This window comes from Ambystoma mexicanum, chromosome 1q (genome assembly GCF_040938575.1).
Source record: "Ambystoma mexicanum isolate Mex_15411 chromosome 1q, UKY_AmexF1_1, whole genome shotgun sequence".
NCBI classification, from domain to species: Eukaryota; Metazoa; Chordata; class Amphibia; order Caudata; family Ambystomatidae; genus Ambystoma; species Ambystoma mexicanum.
The window spans coordinates 737,390,605-737,406,191 of NC_090922.1; positions in this window are offsets into that span (position 1 = coordinate 737,390,605).

Sequence of the window (15,587 nt, forward strand, 5' to 3'; positions counted from 1 at the left end):
CTGAGGTGAATCAAAGCCAACATTAGGTTGGAGACCATGCTCACTTCATCTTTTAGTAGCATTTTCATTTGTTTTAATTCTCTGCGTAGTTCAATTGCAGCTTCTGCAGAAAGTTTGTAATAGTCTAATTTGTTCTGGTGTTCTACTGGCAATAGTAGTAATCGGTGTAAAGTGACACCACCTATGTTGTAGGCAGCTAAACCTGTGGGGGCAGTGACAACACCTGACAGTTTGTTGTTTGTCAATTGTTGAAGGAATTTACTGATGATTTTGATTAGGAATGTTTTGCCAGAACCAGCGTCACCACTGACGTACAGTAGTATAGGTTTATAATTATGGCAGGAACATTCTTTATTTTCATGTGGTACACCATGTGCAATTTGTTTTGTTACTTCTTCAAAAATGCTATGTTGTTCGTTGTTTAGTTTTGATTGTAGTATAGTTAAGTCTTCTTTATCGTCATACTGACACATAGAGGCCGATTCATGGAATAATTAGCGCGGCGCAAGTGGGCAAAATGTGCGAATCGCAGTGGAATAGCGAAAATCGCAGTGCAATAGCGAAAATCGCACGAAAAGCAGCGCACGTCGATTCATGGAAGGCCGTGCGCGAGAAAACCAGCGGATGTGCGATAAAAAGTGTGCGGCGCACGTTGGCGCACAGGCCATCTAACAGCGTGCGCCAGGTCACTGCGAAAATCGCACAGGCCACAGCGAAAATCGCACATAGCGCGGCGCACGCAACAAAAGTAGGCGGAACACGGGCGTAACACTCGGAATGGGGAACAACTTGCCAAAACGTGGGCGTCACGGGGGAAGTACAGGGCACAAGTGCGCGGAACGCCCACACGCTCGCCTACAACACGTATTCATGGAATAGAATAGGGGAAAAAAGCGCACGCTCAAACCAGCGCACAGGCACAAACACGACCGCCACAAGAAAGCAGGCGGTAGCGTCTCTGCGGCTGTAAGAAATGTGCGCCAAAAGGTGCGCCAACAAATCGCACCTATATACTGCCATGATGAATGTCCCATACTGTGGCCCTCCAGGAAAAAAGACGTGCAAAGGGGTACCCACAAACACGGACACCCGCTGACAAAAAATACGTGTGCGTGTATACCGGGGTGCGCGGGAAGTCTAACACGCGATTTCAGCAGGGTACGTGCATCACAGGGGTTCGCGTGAAGTTTCACACGCGATCGGGTCTGGGGGAGCGGGCTACGTGTATATCAGGGGTTTGCGTGAAGTTCCACACGCGAACAGCCTGGGCGCGTGTATTTCAGGGGTGCGCAGGAAGTTCCACATGCGAATAGCCTAGGCGCGTGTATTTCAGGGGTGCGGGGGAAGTTCCACACGCGAACAGCCTGGGCGCGTGTATTTCAGGGGTGCGCGGGAAGTTCCACACGCGAATAGCCTAGGCGCGTGTATTTCAGGGGTGCGGGGGAAGTTCCACACGCGAACAGCATGGGCGCGTGTATTTCAGGGGTGCGCGGGAAGTTCCACACGCGAATAGCCTAGGCGCGTGTATTTCAGGGGTGCGGGGGAAGTTCCACACGCGAACAGCCTGGGCGCGTGTATTTCAGGGGTGCGCGGGAAGTTCCACACGCGAACAGCCTGGGCGCGTGTATTCCAGGGGTGCGCGGGAAGTTCCACACGCGAACAGCCTGGGCGCGTGTATTTCAGGGGTGCGCGGGAAGTTCCACACGCGAATAGCCTGGGCGCGTGTATTTCAGGGGTGCGCGGGAAGTTCCACACGCGAACAGCCTGGGCGCGTGTATTTCAGGGGTGCGCGGGAAGTTCCACACGCGAATAGCCTAGGCGCATGTATTTCAGGGGTGCGGGGGAAGTTCCACACGCGAACAGCCTGGGCGCGTGTATTTCAGGGGTGCGCGGGAAGTTCCACACGCGAATAGCCTAGGCGCATGTATTTCAAGGGTGCGGGGGAAGTTCCACACGCGAACAGCCTGGGCGCGTGTATTTCAGGGGTGCGCGGGAAGTTCCACACGCGAACAGCCTGGGCGCGTGTATTTCAGGGGCGCGCGGGAAGTTCCACACGCGAACAGCCTAGGCGCGTGTATTTCAGGGGTGCGGGGGAAGTTCCACACGCGAACAGCCTGGGCGCGTGTATTTCAGGGGTGCGGGGGAAGTTCCACACGCGAACAGCCTGGGCGCGTGTATTTCAGGGGTGCGGGGGAAGTTCCACACGCGAACAGCCTGGGCGCGTGTATTTCAGGGGTGCGCGGGAAGTTCCACACGCGAATAGCCTGGGCGCGTGTATTCCAGGGGTGCGCGGGAAGTTCCACACGCGAATAGCCTGGGCGCGTGTATTTCAGGGGTGCGCGGGAAGTTCCACACGCGAATAGCCTGGGCGCGTGTATTTCAGGGGTGCGCGGGAAGTTCCACACGCGAACAGCCTGGGCGCGTGTATTTCAGGGGTGCGCGGGAAGTTCCACATGTGATTTGACAGTGTGGGTCCTCCCAGGTGTACCCTGTACACCCTCCACGGCCCCTGCAGGCAGCCCACACCACAGGGGACTACCCTGCATCCCTGGTCATGTCCCGCAGGCAGCCCACCCACCATGGGCATGCCCCCCAGCAAAGGCACATGTCTCCTTGAACTAATGAACACCAACTCATGTCCCCTTGCACCCCCACCCCCCAGCACTGTGGGGCACCTGCCAGCAGGCCCCCACCGATGTCCAACTCATGTCCCCCACCCCCTCCCACCCCCCAGCACTGTGGGGCACCTGCCAGCAGGCCCCCACCCATGTCCAACTCATGTCTCCCACCCCCCCCCACACCCCAGCACTGTGGGGCACCTGCAGCAGGCCCCCACCCATGTCCAACTCATGTCTCCCACCACCCCCACCCCCCAGCACTGTGGGGCACCTGCCAGCAGGCCCCCACCCATGTCCAACTCATGTCTCCCACCACCCCCACACCCCAGCACTGTGGGGCACCTGCCAGCAGGCCCCCACCCATGTCCAACTCATGTCTCCCACCACCCCCACCCCCCAGCCACCAGGGTCACCCTCCACCAGGCCCCCACTCATGTCTACCACCACCCCCACCCCCCAGCCACCAGGGTCACCCTCCACCAGGCCCCCACTCATGTCTCCCACCACCCCCACCCCCCAGCACTGTGGGGCACCTGCCAGCAGGCCCCCACCCATGTCCAACTCATGTCTCCCACCACCCCCACACCCCAGCACTGTGGGGCACCTGCCAGCAGGCCCCCACCCATGTCCAACTCATGTCTCCCACCACCCCCACCCCCCAGCCACCAGGGTCACCCTCCACCAGGCCCCCACTCATGTCTACCACCACCCCCACCCCCCAGCCACCAGGGTCACCCTCCACCAGGCCCCCACTCATGTCTCCCACCACCCCCACCCCCCAGCACTGTGGGGCACCTGCCAGCAGGCCCCCACCCATGTCCAACTCATGTCTCCCACCACCCCCACCCCCCAGCACTGTGGGGCACCTGCCAGCAGGCCCCCACCCATGTCCAACTCATGTCTCCCACCACCCCCACACCCCAGCACTGTGGGGCACCTGCCAGCAGGCCCCCACCCATGTCCAACTCATGTCTCCCACCACCCCCACCCCCCAGCCACCAGGGTCACCCTCCACCAGGCCCCCACTCATGTCTCCCACCACCCCCACCCCCCAGCACTGTGGGGCACCTGCCAGCAGGCCCCCACCCATGTCCAATTCATGTCTCCCACCACCCCCACACCCCAGCACTGTGGGGCACCTGCCAGCAGGCCCCCACCCATGTCCAACTCATGTCTCCCACCACCCCCACCCCCCAGCCACCAGGGTCACCCTCCACCAGGCCCCCACTCATGTCTACCACCACCCCCACCCCCCAGCCACCAGGGTCACCCTCCACCAGGCCCCCACTCATGTCTCCCACCACCCCTACCCCCCAGCACTGTGGGGCACCTGCCAGCAGGCCCCCACCCATGTCCAACTCATGTCTCCCACCACCCCCACCCCCCAGCACTGTGGGGCACCTGCCAGCAGGCCCCCACCCATGTCCAACTCATGTATCCCACCACCCCCACCCCCCAGCAGTGCAGGGTCACCCTCCACCAGGCCCCCACTCATGTCTACCACCACCCCCACCCCCCAGCCACCAGGGGCACCCTCCACCAGGCCCCCACTCATGTCACCCACCACCCCCACCCCCCAGCAGTGCAGGGTCACCCTCCACCAGGCCCCCACTCATGTCTCCCACCACCCCCACCCCCCAGCACTGTGGGGCACCTGCCAGCAGGCCCCCACCCATGTCCAACTCATGTCCCCCACCCCCCCACCCCCCAGCACTGTGGGGCACCTGCCAGCAGGCCCCCACCCATGTCCAACTCATGTCCCCCACCCCCCCCGACCCCCCAGCACTGTGGGGCACCTGCCAGCAGGCCCCCACCCATGTCCAACTCATGTCCCCCACCCCCCCACCCCCCAGCACTGTGGGGCACCTGCCAGCAGGCCCCCACCCATGTCCAACTCATGTCCCCCACCCCCCCCACCCCCCAGCACTGTGGGTTACCTGCCAGCAGGCCCCCACCCATGTCCAACTCATGTCTCCCACCACCCCCACCCCCCAGCCACCAGGGTCACCCTCCACCAGGCCCCCACTCATGTCTACCACCACCCCCACCCCCCAGCCACCAGGGTCACCCTCCACCAGGCCCCCACTCATGTCTCCCACCACCCCCACCCCCCAGCACTGTGTGGGACCTGCCAGCAGGCCCCCACCCATGTCCAATCCATGCCCCCCTGCACCTGGGTCCCAACATTCCCCAATCATGTCCGTAATGCCCATCCTCCCCTGCCAAAAGGCCCAACCAACTATCACACCCACCCACATATCAAAGGCAATTACATGTTACACCCCCAATGTAAATAATGCAATTTAACACATGTCTGTCACACACAATGGCTGCAAGTGAATTACAAAACACCCAACATGACATGCCTGAAAGCAATGAGATGATACGACACATTGAAGATTAAAAAAATAATATGTATTGAACAGCAAATAAGAAAAAACACAAAGCAAATCAAACAAAACAAGATGAATGTCCAAGAACAAATTCTGAAAAATTAAAATAAGCCAATTAAGAAGATCATCCTGGGTCCATGAGCCCTACCAAATTAAACCTAACTGACTACTAACTAAAAAGTGAACTATATACAAAAAAGTGGTGCATTGTCCAATCGCAACCAAAAAAAAATCAAAAAAACAAAGGAAACCTAACCCTAACTATACAACTATATACAAAGGCAGCGGGCTATTCGGACGGCTCACTGGTTGTTGTCATGGGCCAGGGCATCATCGAACTCCTGGTCAATGGCTTGGAGGCGGGCATGTTCCCTGGCCCCGAGGTCCCGCAGGGATAACGCAGTGTCCAGCTCAAACTCCCTGCGAAGACCCTCGAGGCACTCAGCCCGCCTCAGCGCCCTCCGCATGGTGTCCTCCGCCCTGACCATCGTGAGCCGTTCCTCCTCTGCCCGCTGCCGCTCCGCACCTATCCGCTGGCACAACCTCTCCCACACGGAAGCCACTCCCATTCCAGGGTTCTCCTGCCCTCCGGCCGATGCCTGCACCCCTGATGTTGATGGCCCCGAGCCATGATGCCTCCCACGTTGAGCCTGCTGCTGCCTCCGACGCAACTGCCTGTGCCAGCACGACGGCATCCAGGCTGATGGAAACCACCGACGCCGTCGTGCACGTGCCCTGCCCGATGATGCCGTCACATCCTCCATCTGCTGGGGTCCAGTTGCTCTGGTGTCCACCCCTGCTGGATCTCTGACTCCCGACTGTGGCAGGGATGGGATCCCCACCGAGCTGGCTGCATTGGTTGGGGCAGGTCCACAGGGGGCCCTGGTGGCATCTGGGCTGGAAGACGGCAAGGAGAACGACTGGTGGATAGCCTGCACAGAGGAAGAGAGGGCCGCCACATTGGCCAACACATGCAGGAAACCCCCGAACATGGCCGATCCCAATTGGGCCACGTCGGCACGGTGCACTTCGTGATGACGTGCGTGCTCCTCCCGGGAAGCACGCACGGCATCACGAATCACAGCCGTGCACATCGCGACCCCAATCAGGACCTTCTCCGCACGGCCAGGTGTTCCCACGTCTCCGCAGGTGGAGGGGAGTCAGGTGACATGGACATCCCCTCTACCTGCGGACAGGCCTGGGACGGGGCATCCCTGCTGGTGCATGGTGGTGCACTCACAGGGTCAGGGACAGCGACATGCACAGGCCCCTCCACGGTGACCTGTGCTGCCTCCTGCCCCTGGCCCTGGACTGCACCACTTGCACCAGCAGGGATGCCCCCACCAGGCCCCATGTGTGCCCCAGTGGCGGCCTCCTCCTCCTCTGTGCAAACCACCAACCTGGATGGCTCCTCACCGTCTCCCACCGTAGCAGGCCCCTGTGGGGGCTCACCCACCCCTTCCGCTGCAGCCGTGGGGGCATCCCCGCCGCCTTGCTCCACAGCGCCGTCTCCGCCCTCTTCTTCACTAGCCGCTGCGTAGAGGGAGAAAAAGAACACAAGCATCAGGGCACTGTACAATGGTCCCCTAGACAGGAAGCAATAGCAGATGAGCACCACTGTCAAAGTACACTTCCATCATGTCCCTCCACAACACATGGGTCAGTCCAGGCAAAACACACACAGTAACAGGCATGGTGCATGCCATGGACATTTCCATGCATGTCCAATGGACTCTTGAAACATTCAATGATATGTAACTCACATGCATCATGCCTCATGCCCATCACATGCACACACTTCACCTCAGTCACATCCATCTGGCCCCAAACACACCAAACACAGCGGTTACAAGGGTAATTTGGCTGCTTTACTGAATCTCTGCATTGTCACACACATGTGTCATGCATCCATGGCATGCACAAGTCACAGACACGCAGGTCAGGCACACAGACATGGCTACCATATATGTACCTGGCATCAGCACCCATCCCTCACCCCCACCCATGTCCAGGTACAGAGACTGGCATGCTCTCATGTTCAAAATCTGAATAGGGCTCCCCATGCGGCATTTCAACACATGCAACAACCATGTGCATCACACATCACTGGTCGCACATGCATTACCATGATGTCCCTGCACACATACATGCATACATGGCCTATGGCACACATACAGGCAAGTATCATAGAACCAGCACACCGCAACATGCCCTGTCTCACACAGTAATGCATGGACACTTACAGCTCAACTCCAGACGGGCCTCCCTCTCAAGGATCTGGGCGTGGAGCGCTGGGCGTACGCGTTCCAGGACCCTCATCTGGATGGAACTCATGCGGCCCCGGCCCCCCTCCACGAGGCGCCGGGCCTTCACAAGGGTCCTGGACCTCAAGTCCTCCCAGCGCTTCTTGATCTTCAGGACGTCGCGGGTTGCCACCCCCTCCGCGTTGATGGCAACCACACAGTCGGCCCAGATCCTCTGCCGTCCTTCCTTGCTGGCGCGGGACGATCCAAAGAGGGCATCATACTGCCCCAGGACATGCTCCACCAGGACACCAACTTCGGTGACAGTGAAGCTGGTGCCCCTCTGCCCCTCTGGCCTGGGGTTGCCACTGGTGCCAGATGTGGAAGTGCCCGACATGGCAACCCCAGAGGCAGGTGTGGGTGGGCAACTGGGTCCTGGGGCTGGGCTGTGGAGCGATGTAATACCAGTCGGGAGTCTTCAGTTCCAGCAGGGGTGGACACAGCAACTGGACCCCTGCAGATGGCTGATGTGCAGGCACCAAATGGAAGGGCACGGTGGCAGCAGGCAGGCAGGCAGGCAGGCAGCAGCAGATGGCACGTGGGAGGCTGCTCGGGGCACTGGGGGGCAGTAACTCGGCCTTCTGGGCAGGAGCGTGGGCTTCCGTGTGTTTTCGCGTGGCCAGCTTGATACGGAGTGATTTGGCACGTGAAAATCCTGCACGTCAGCGTGAAATCCGAGGAAAGGCCCTTAGCGCGTAAGCGCGTCAGCACGCATACGCGATTCTATTGGACCAGAGTCCCTCAGCGCGTAAGCGCGTCTGTGACGTGACCCGCACGGGTGTTCCCCACTCAGCACGTGATGACGGGGCACACGTGGAGATACTGCACGTCAGAGTGTCATCGCGTGTAATTGGACAAAAGTGCGCGTACACGCGATTGGCCTATGTACGTGTATTTAATGGGTGCGCGGCCACTTACACACGCAAGTTCGTCAGCGAACCTGTATCACGTGGTGCGTGTGAATTTCCGCACGCTATTGGACTGGGAACTGGATTCCAGGGGTGCGCGGGTCACACGCTGTATCCCGTGGTGCGTGTGAATTTCCACACGCTATTGGACTGGGAACTGGATTCCAGGGGTGCGCGGGTCACACGCTGTATCCCGTGGTGCGTGTGAATTTCCACACGCTATTGGACTGGGAACTGGATTCCAGGGGTGCGCGGGTCACACGCTGTATCCCGTGGTGCGTGTGAATTTCCACACGCTATTGGACTGGGAACTGGATTCCAGGGGTGCGCGGGTCACACGCTGTATCCCGTGGTGCGTGTGAATTTCCACACACTATTGGACTGGGAACTGGATTCCAGGGGTGCGCGGGTCACACGCTGTATCCCGTGGTGCGTGTGAATTTCCACACGCTATTGGACTGGGAACTGGATTCCAGGGGTGCGCGGGTCACACGCTGTATCCCGTGGTGCGTGTGAATTTCCACACGCTATTGGACTGGGAACTGGATTCCAGGGGTGCGCGGGTCACACGCTCGCCTAGAACACGCGCTAAGCATAAATTGCGGACTTTAACAATAACAAGCTCAGACGCCAGGATGAACATACCGTTCCTAGCAGCAGTGGCAGTGGGCTACCAAAGGAGGAGGAGGAGGATAGTCAGGGCCAGAATATTCACACCCAGAACCAGCCTTTTCGGGATGCCTGATGACCAGGTGTATGGGAGGTACAGGTTTCCACCACACATCATACTGGACCTGGTGAGTGAGTGGGAGGATGACCTCACATCACCCACCTTGTGCTCCCAAGCACTCAGCCCCCTGGAGAAGGTCCTCAATGTACTGCACTTCTTAGCCACTGGATCATTTCAGCGGACAAGTGCCATAGTGGGTGGGGTGTCACAGGCCACCCAGTCACGCTGCCTACACCAGGTCTTGAACATCATCACTGCACGCCATTCAGTCCGCAGGCACATATACCTGCCCAGAACACCTGCAGAAAGGCATGCTGCCGCCCTGGATTTTTACGCAGTGGCACGATTCCCCAAAGTGCTAGGTGCCATCGACTGCACCCATGTGGCTCTACGTCCCCCCAGGGCATCTGAGCACATCTATAGGAACCGCAAGCACTGGCATTCCATCAACGTGCAGGTAGCATGTAATGCCAAGGGAATCATCACCTCAGTATATGCCAACTATCCCGGCTCCACCCACGACAGCTTCATTTACCGAATGTCCACCCTAAGCCGGGACCTAGAAGCTGGGCGGCATGGCGATACATGGCTGCTTGGTGAGTATGTATGCCACTGCACATGCATGCATGTTGGATACTGAGCAAGGTCACAACCTCACCAATGATACCAATCCCCACCTCCACAGGGGACAGTGCCTACCCTCTCAGCCCCCACATGATGACGCCAATTCGGAACCCCACCACGCCACCCCAGGTAAGATTTAACACAGCCCACATTACAACCAGGGGCATAGTGGAGCGCACATTCGGAGTGCTGAAGTCACGCTTTCGCTCCCTTGACCGTTCTGGCGGGCAGCTGTTATACGCTCCCCCAGTAGTGTGCAGGATCATAGTGGCAGCATGTGTCCTGCACAACGTTGCAACACGCCGGGGCCTGGCCGTGGACATGGTGGTGGCCCCACATCCCCAACCACATGCACAGCCGCTGCGCATGGGAGGGGAAAGGGCACGGGGGGATGCAGCCCGTACACAGCTAGTGGCTAATTACTTCACATAGAAATCACACCCCTGTGGAGTGCACACTGCCCTGGCACATTCCATCTGACAATCAATGATGACTCAACCTGACACTGATCCTGAATGTGTGGAGAATGAACCGGGAATTCCATGTCAGCCTGAGATTGTTCACCTGGAAGTGTCACAATGTGTGCATCCCTACCCACACAGACACCACCAATGCAGTTTTGTGAAGTTACACATTGAAGCAGCTAAAATGAATACCCACTTGCAAAATGCAACAAGAGGACAGTGCCATGTCAGCCAACCCAACCCCAGCACTGCCACACGACACACCGTGCCATGTCATGCTAATTGCAGGTAAACAAAGTAATCCCCACAACATGACATCACTCTCACTATGTACAGTGGCACTATTAGAAACCTGCAACACCTGAAATGCTCACAGCAATGCCGGACCAACAACATACTTGAGCACGTAGTACCATTAACATGACATCAAAAATGTTACATATTAGTAGTCTCACCACCTGGAAATGCCTGCACTCCCACCACTACCAACTGTGCAGTGTTGGCACCATGTAGAGTTGTAGGTGCACTGCTGCCAACATGGTCCCCATCGCCAGACTAGAGGTCCTTGTGTGGACTTGAGGAAGGGACCTGCAAATTGGGAGGTAGACACAGAAGAAGAGTTACACATCAATGCAACATGCAGTGTACAACACAACAGCAATATGCACTATGAATGTATACACAGTATTGACTACAGACTGGCCACACAGCTCATGGGAGTCCAACGTCACTGTGTAATTCACTGTCACTTGGGCACACCCTTTGCAAGCCCATGGAAACGGGAAGCAGGAGGGGTGTGTGTGACTCAAACCCAAGCATCTGAACCAAATACATTACAAGCCTGCATGTGCCCAGCCACAATGCAGCGTATGCCCACAGGAACCACGGAAGCCAACACATCGGAGCCAACACATCGGAGCCAACACATCGGAGCCAACACATCGGAGCCAACACATCGAAGCCAACAGATCGGAGCCAACAGATCGGAGCCAACAGATCGGAGCCAACACATCGAAGCCAACAGATCGGAGCCAACAGATCGGAGCCAACAGATCGGAGCCAACAGATCGGAGCCAACAGATCGAAGCCAACAGATCGGAGCCAACAGATCGTCCCAAAAAAATTGGGAATAAAAGAAATCAAAATAAAAATAAAAATAAGAAACAATCAAAAATGGCCATTGATGGGCCCGGGGGGGTTGGGGAGGCCACCCAGGAGGTCCGAGGACAGGATGCACACCAGAACCCACCTGCGTGGATCCTGGGAAGATAAAACACCTCCATGGGCTCATGGCCCACACGGCTACCCTATTGTGGGAGTATCACTGCTGTCGCTATTATCACCCTGTGCAGCTGCATCCGGAGGTGGTTGCTGGCAGCCCACGCAAGGCCCTAGTCTGCTCCTCCATGGCTGCAAGCATGCGGGTGTGGTAGGTCTGGTTCTGGAGGATGAGTGTGCGGAGGTCCCCATGCAACAACTCACGGGATGCCCGGACCTCCGCCCTCGTTGCCTGCATCTCAGCTGAGAGCGTACGGGTGAGACGCTCCAGCTGCTGTTCTGTCCTTTGGTGTGTTGAAGCCTCAAGCTCAACAAGAGTCGTCCTGAGGTGTAGGAGCTCCTGCCTCAGGGCTTCCCTGTGGCCCTGGGACTCAATGGAGATGGCCTCCTGCAGAGTCGCCAGTGCCGCCCGCCTGTCCCTGTTGGACCCCAACATGTCCTCCCTGTGTGACTGGCAGACGGAGTCGGTTGCCTGCTCTAGTCGCTCCATCAGCCTTTCTGGGGGGACAATGGAAGTGGCCACCCTATCCATGGCCTGAGCCATCATCTCGGATGATGCAGCCTGTTGGGTAGCCATACCGTAAATGGATTGCTCCCATGCGGTATTGCCGGGTGGCGTACGGCCACCACGTCGGCGGGCACAACACCTGTCTGGGGCAAGGCGAACTGCGCCTTGCTGTACCGGCACTGCCTGAGGCTGCAGGACTGCATTCCCCCTCTGATCTGCTGGCCCAGGAACAGGATCAGATGTCGCGGAGTGTGACCCTGCATCCGTAACCACCGAAGGCGTAGCTGCCAACACTGACATCCCCATGGAGGGTACTGACCCTGGTGCAGGTGGGTGAGACAGAACAGAATCCCTCCCTGGAACACTCACCTGCGACGGCACGTAGGTCTCATCCGAATCAACACCTTAGTACAGCTCGGGGGAGGTGCAGCCAGAGACACCCCTTGAGAACACGACCTGCAGCACTTGTGGGTTCTCCCCCACCACCACACCACGTCCCTCACTGGTGGTTGGTCGGCCCTGGGACACCTCCTGGGTCTGCACCATCTCCACAACCCCAGCAGTATCAGGTGCGTCTTCCCCTGCAAAGACATGAAAACAAAGTAATGGAAACAGGCATTAGCAGCATGGCACACATTGAGGGCTGAGAAGCAAGAGAACCAGTACTTGATTGACACATGTCCCACATGACTAAAACCCTCCCATGCATGCACCCTCACTGCGTATGAAGTGCAGGCAAATGGCACACACTGATGACACCAAGATGGAAGATGAACAAATTTTCTGCATGCTGCCTGGCAGTGGCATCACACATTGGCCTGTGATTGGCAGGTGAAACACACATGCCATCACACAGATGGCATGTACCATTGCTATTGAGTGAAGATGGAGAGGAGGGCAGCACCTATTCATTCAGTCCAGTTCCCGCATGTAATAGCTTTTCTGATTCTAACAGGTCAGATTTTTCACCTGGAGCTGCCAGTCTGAAATGGTCAAATTGCACAGGGACATGTGTGTACAAATGATATCCAGGTAACAAAGTCACTCCACTTTACCATACCCATGTCAGACATGTGACTAGTGGACAGCGACATGCCTAGTGAAAGTGGTGGAATGCAAACAAACTGACTGAATGAACAGTGAAAAATAAGCAAATATGTTGTGTCAAGGTGACACTTCAAGGGCAACTGGCGTGCAGTTGTGCTAGATGTCTACTGTTGGCAGAAGGGATACTGCTATGGCCAAATACAGCTGCGCAGGAAGTATTGCATGAAGCACATGGCTGACCCATACGACTGAGGCGCACACACTCTCACCTGGCACCCAAACAGAAGCCCTCACACACACACCATGCACATGGATGACACACACATGCATGTGCACTCACCGGACAATGCCTCGTAATCAGCCAGATCTCCCACGCCTTGGATCTGTTCCTCCGTGACGTAGGTCCCAGCGACTGACTCATGTGGAGTGAGTTCCATGTCTACTACTGGAGACCCACCTCCAGTCACTAGAGTTGCGGCATGACTTGAGGCCAGCTTACTCTTTGCCCTGCGCTTTAGGTCATTCCAGCGCTTATAGCAATCATTGGCTGTGCGCCTCACGATTCCAAGGGCACTTACGATGTCCGCAACGGTCTGCCAGTGTGCCTGGCGTTGTGCAGGTGTGGTCTTGCATCCTGCAACAATGACCATCTCGTTGTCATGTCCGGACACATACTCGACAAGTGCATTCAGTTCGTCATCCGTGAAGCTGGGCTTCCTGGACGGGCCGGACTGTGTAGCCGTGTCTGGGGCATCAGCCTGTGCCGGACGAGCACTCTTCCTCTTCCGCTTGGAAGGTGGTGGTGATCCTGAGTGTCCTGCGCCGCTCTGGACACTAGGGGCAGGAGCCCTGGTGGACTCTGTATCAGGAGTGTGGGATTGCACACTCAGCATGGGAGTTGGTGCAGGCATTGGCTCTAGTGTGATGGTGTCAGGGGGAATGTCAGCAGCATGGACTAGGACCGACACTGTCCTGGCTGGGTGTGTGAGGGCTGGGGTGGATGGAGCCGCAGCTGCCCCTGCAGCCACTCCGCCCTGCCTCCTTGGTGCAGCAGATGACCTTGCTGCCCCAGATCCACTTGGCATGATGGCATCAACGTGCACCAGCGCACGTGTCGTAGCCCTGCTGACCTGGAAGTCAGCCATGGAGTCAGCCAGGTCTGGTGCCACAATGGGCTGGTCCAACAAGGGCTGAGCATGGATGGTGTCAGCCACTTCAGCCTCAACGGGAGGGGGGGAGGGGGGGGATGATGGGTGCCCTTGACTGGTCCTCCACACATGGGGGGACAGGCTCACCCTGCAAGTTACGACCACGTCCCCTACCGGATCCACCACGGCCACCACTTGTGGCTCTTCCACTTTTGCCACGCTTACGGAATCCTCGCCTCCCAGCCATGGCACTGATATTAATGTGCGTATGGGAGTGGCTGTAGACAATTGTCCTAGGCAATTGGGGGTCAAAGGGGTTCGGTACCAGATGGTAATTGTACCCTAGTGCTCTAGCACGGCTGATTGTAACCCCTGGGGAAAGATGACGGGTCACGCAACACACAGGAGGCCCAAAAAAGGGAGATGACGTGCACGCAACCCCTCCTAGACCACGTGTGCAGAAAGAAAAACCTGCACTACGCTGTGGCACCCAGTAACACAAGAATGAACGTATGCGTGTCACACGCAGCCTAGAATGACCTCTGAAGGGGTAGGCTACACACGGGGCAAGCACAGAAGTTGGATACGTGCGTGACTCACCGTCTGCCAGGTAAAAGAGCGTGAAGAATGAGCGCGTTTGGCTGGCTAAACCCCCGCCAAAAGAAGATGTGTACGCTGTCTGAGAAGACAGGACAACAGTAGAAGGGGACACTGTTTGAGGGAACAGGCCCAGGTAAACCAGTAAAAGAGAAAAAAGAGAAAAAGCTGTCAGAGGTAACAGGGAATACGAACTGGAAACGCCGTGAAGTAAATCGCGTGTGAAACGACAAGAAGTACAGATTTCACCCACTCGCTCTCCACGAAAAGCACGTACAAGGAAATGGTGTTCTACATGTACCTTATATACAGGCCCACACGTACAGCGTCACTTACGCGGCGTGTACGTTCACCAATCACACGCTTTGTCACTCCTGCGTATAGATCCATTTTCAGCAATCACACGCTTTGTCACTTCTGCGTGTAGATCCATTTTCACCATTCACACGCTTTGTCACTTCTGCGTGTAGATCCATTTTCACCAATCACACGCTTTGTCACTTCTACGTGTACATCCATTTTCACCAATCACACGCTTTGACACTGGGACGTGTCACGCAACAATTTCCTGCACGTGCAGGTGACTATAGGCGCGCATATGCTGTTGACGGGTTTACGCGCTAAGGGCCTTTGCTGACGTGTGGGATTTCACTCCCTATCAGGCTGTCCACGCGTTCACACACGAGAGACCACGCTCCTGGCCAGGAGGCCAAATTACTGCCCCCCAGAGCCCTGAGCACGCTCCCACCTGCCATCTGCTGCTGCCTGACTGCCTGCTGGCCACGTGCCCCACAGTGCTGGTGGGTGGGTGTTGGGAGACATGGGTGGGGGCCTGGTGGAGGGTGCCCCTGCACTGGTGGGGGTGGTGGGAGACATGGGTGGGGGCTTGGTGGAGAGTGCCCCTGGTGGCGGGGGGTGGGGGTGGTGGGAGACATGGGTGGGGGCCTGGTGGAGGCTGCCCCTGGTGGC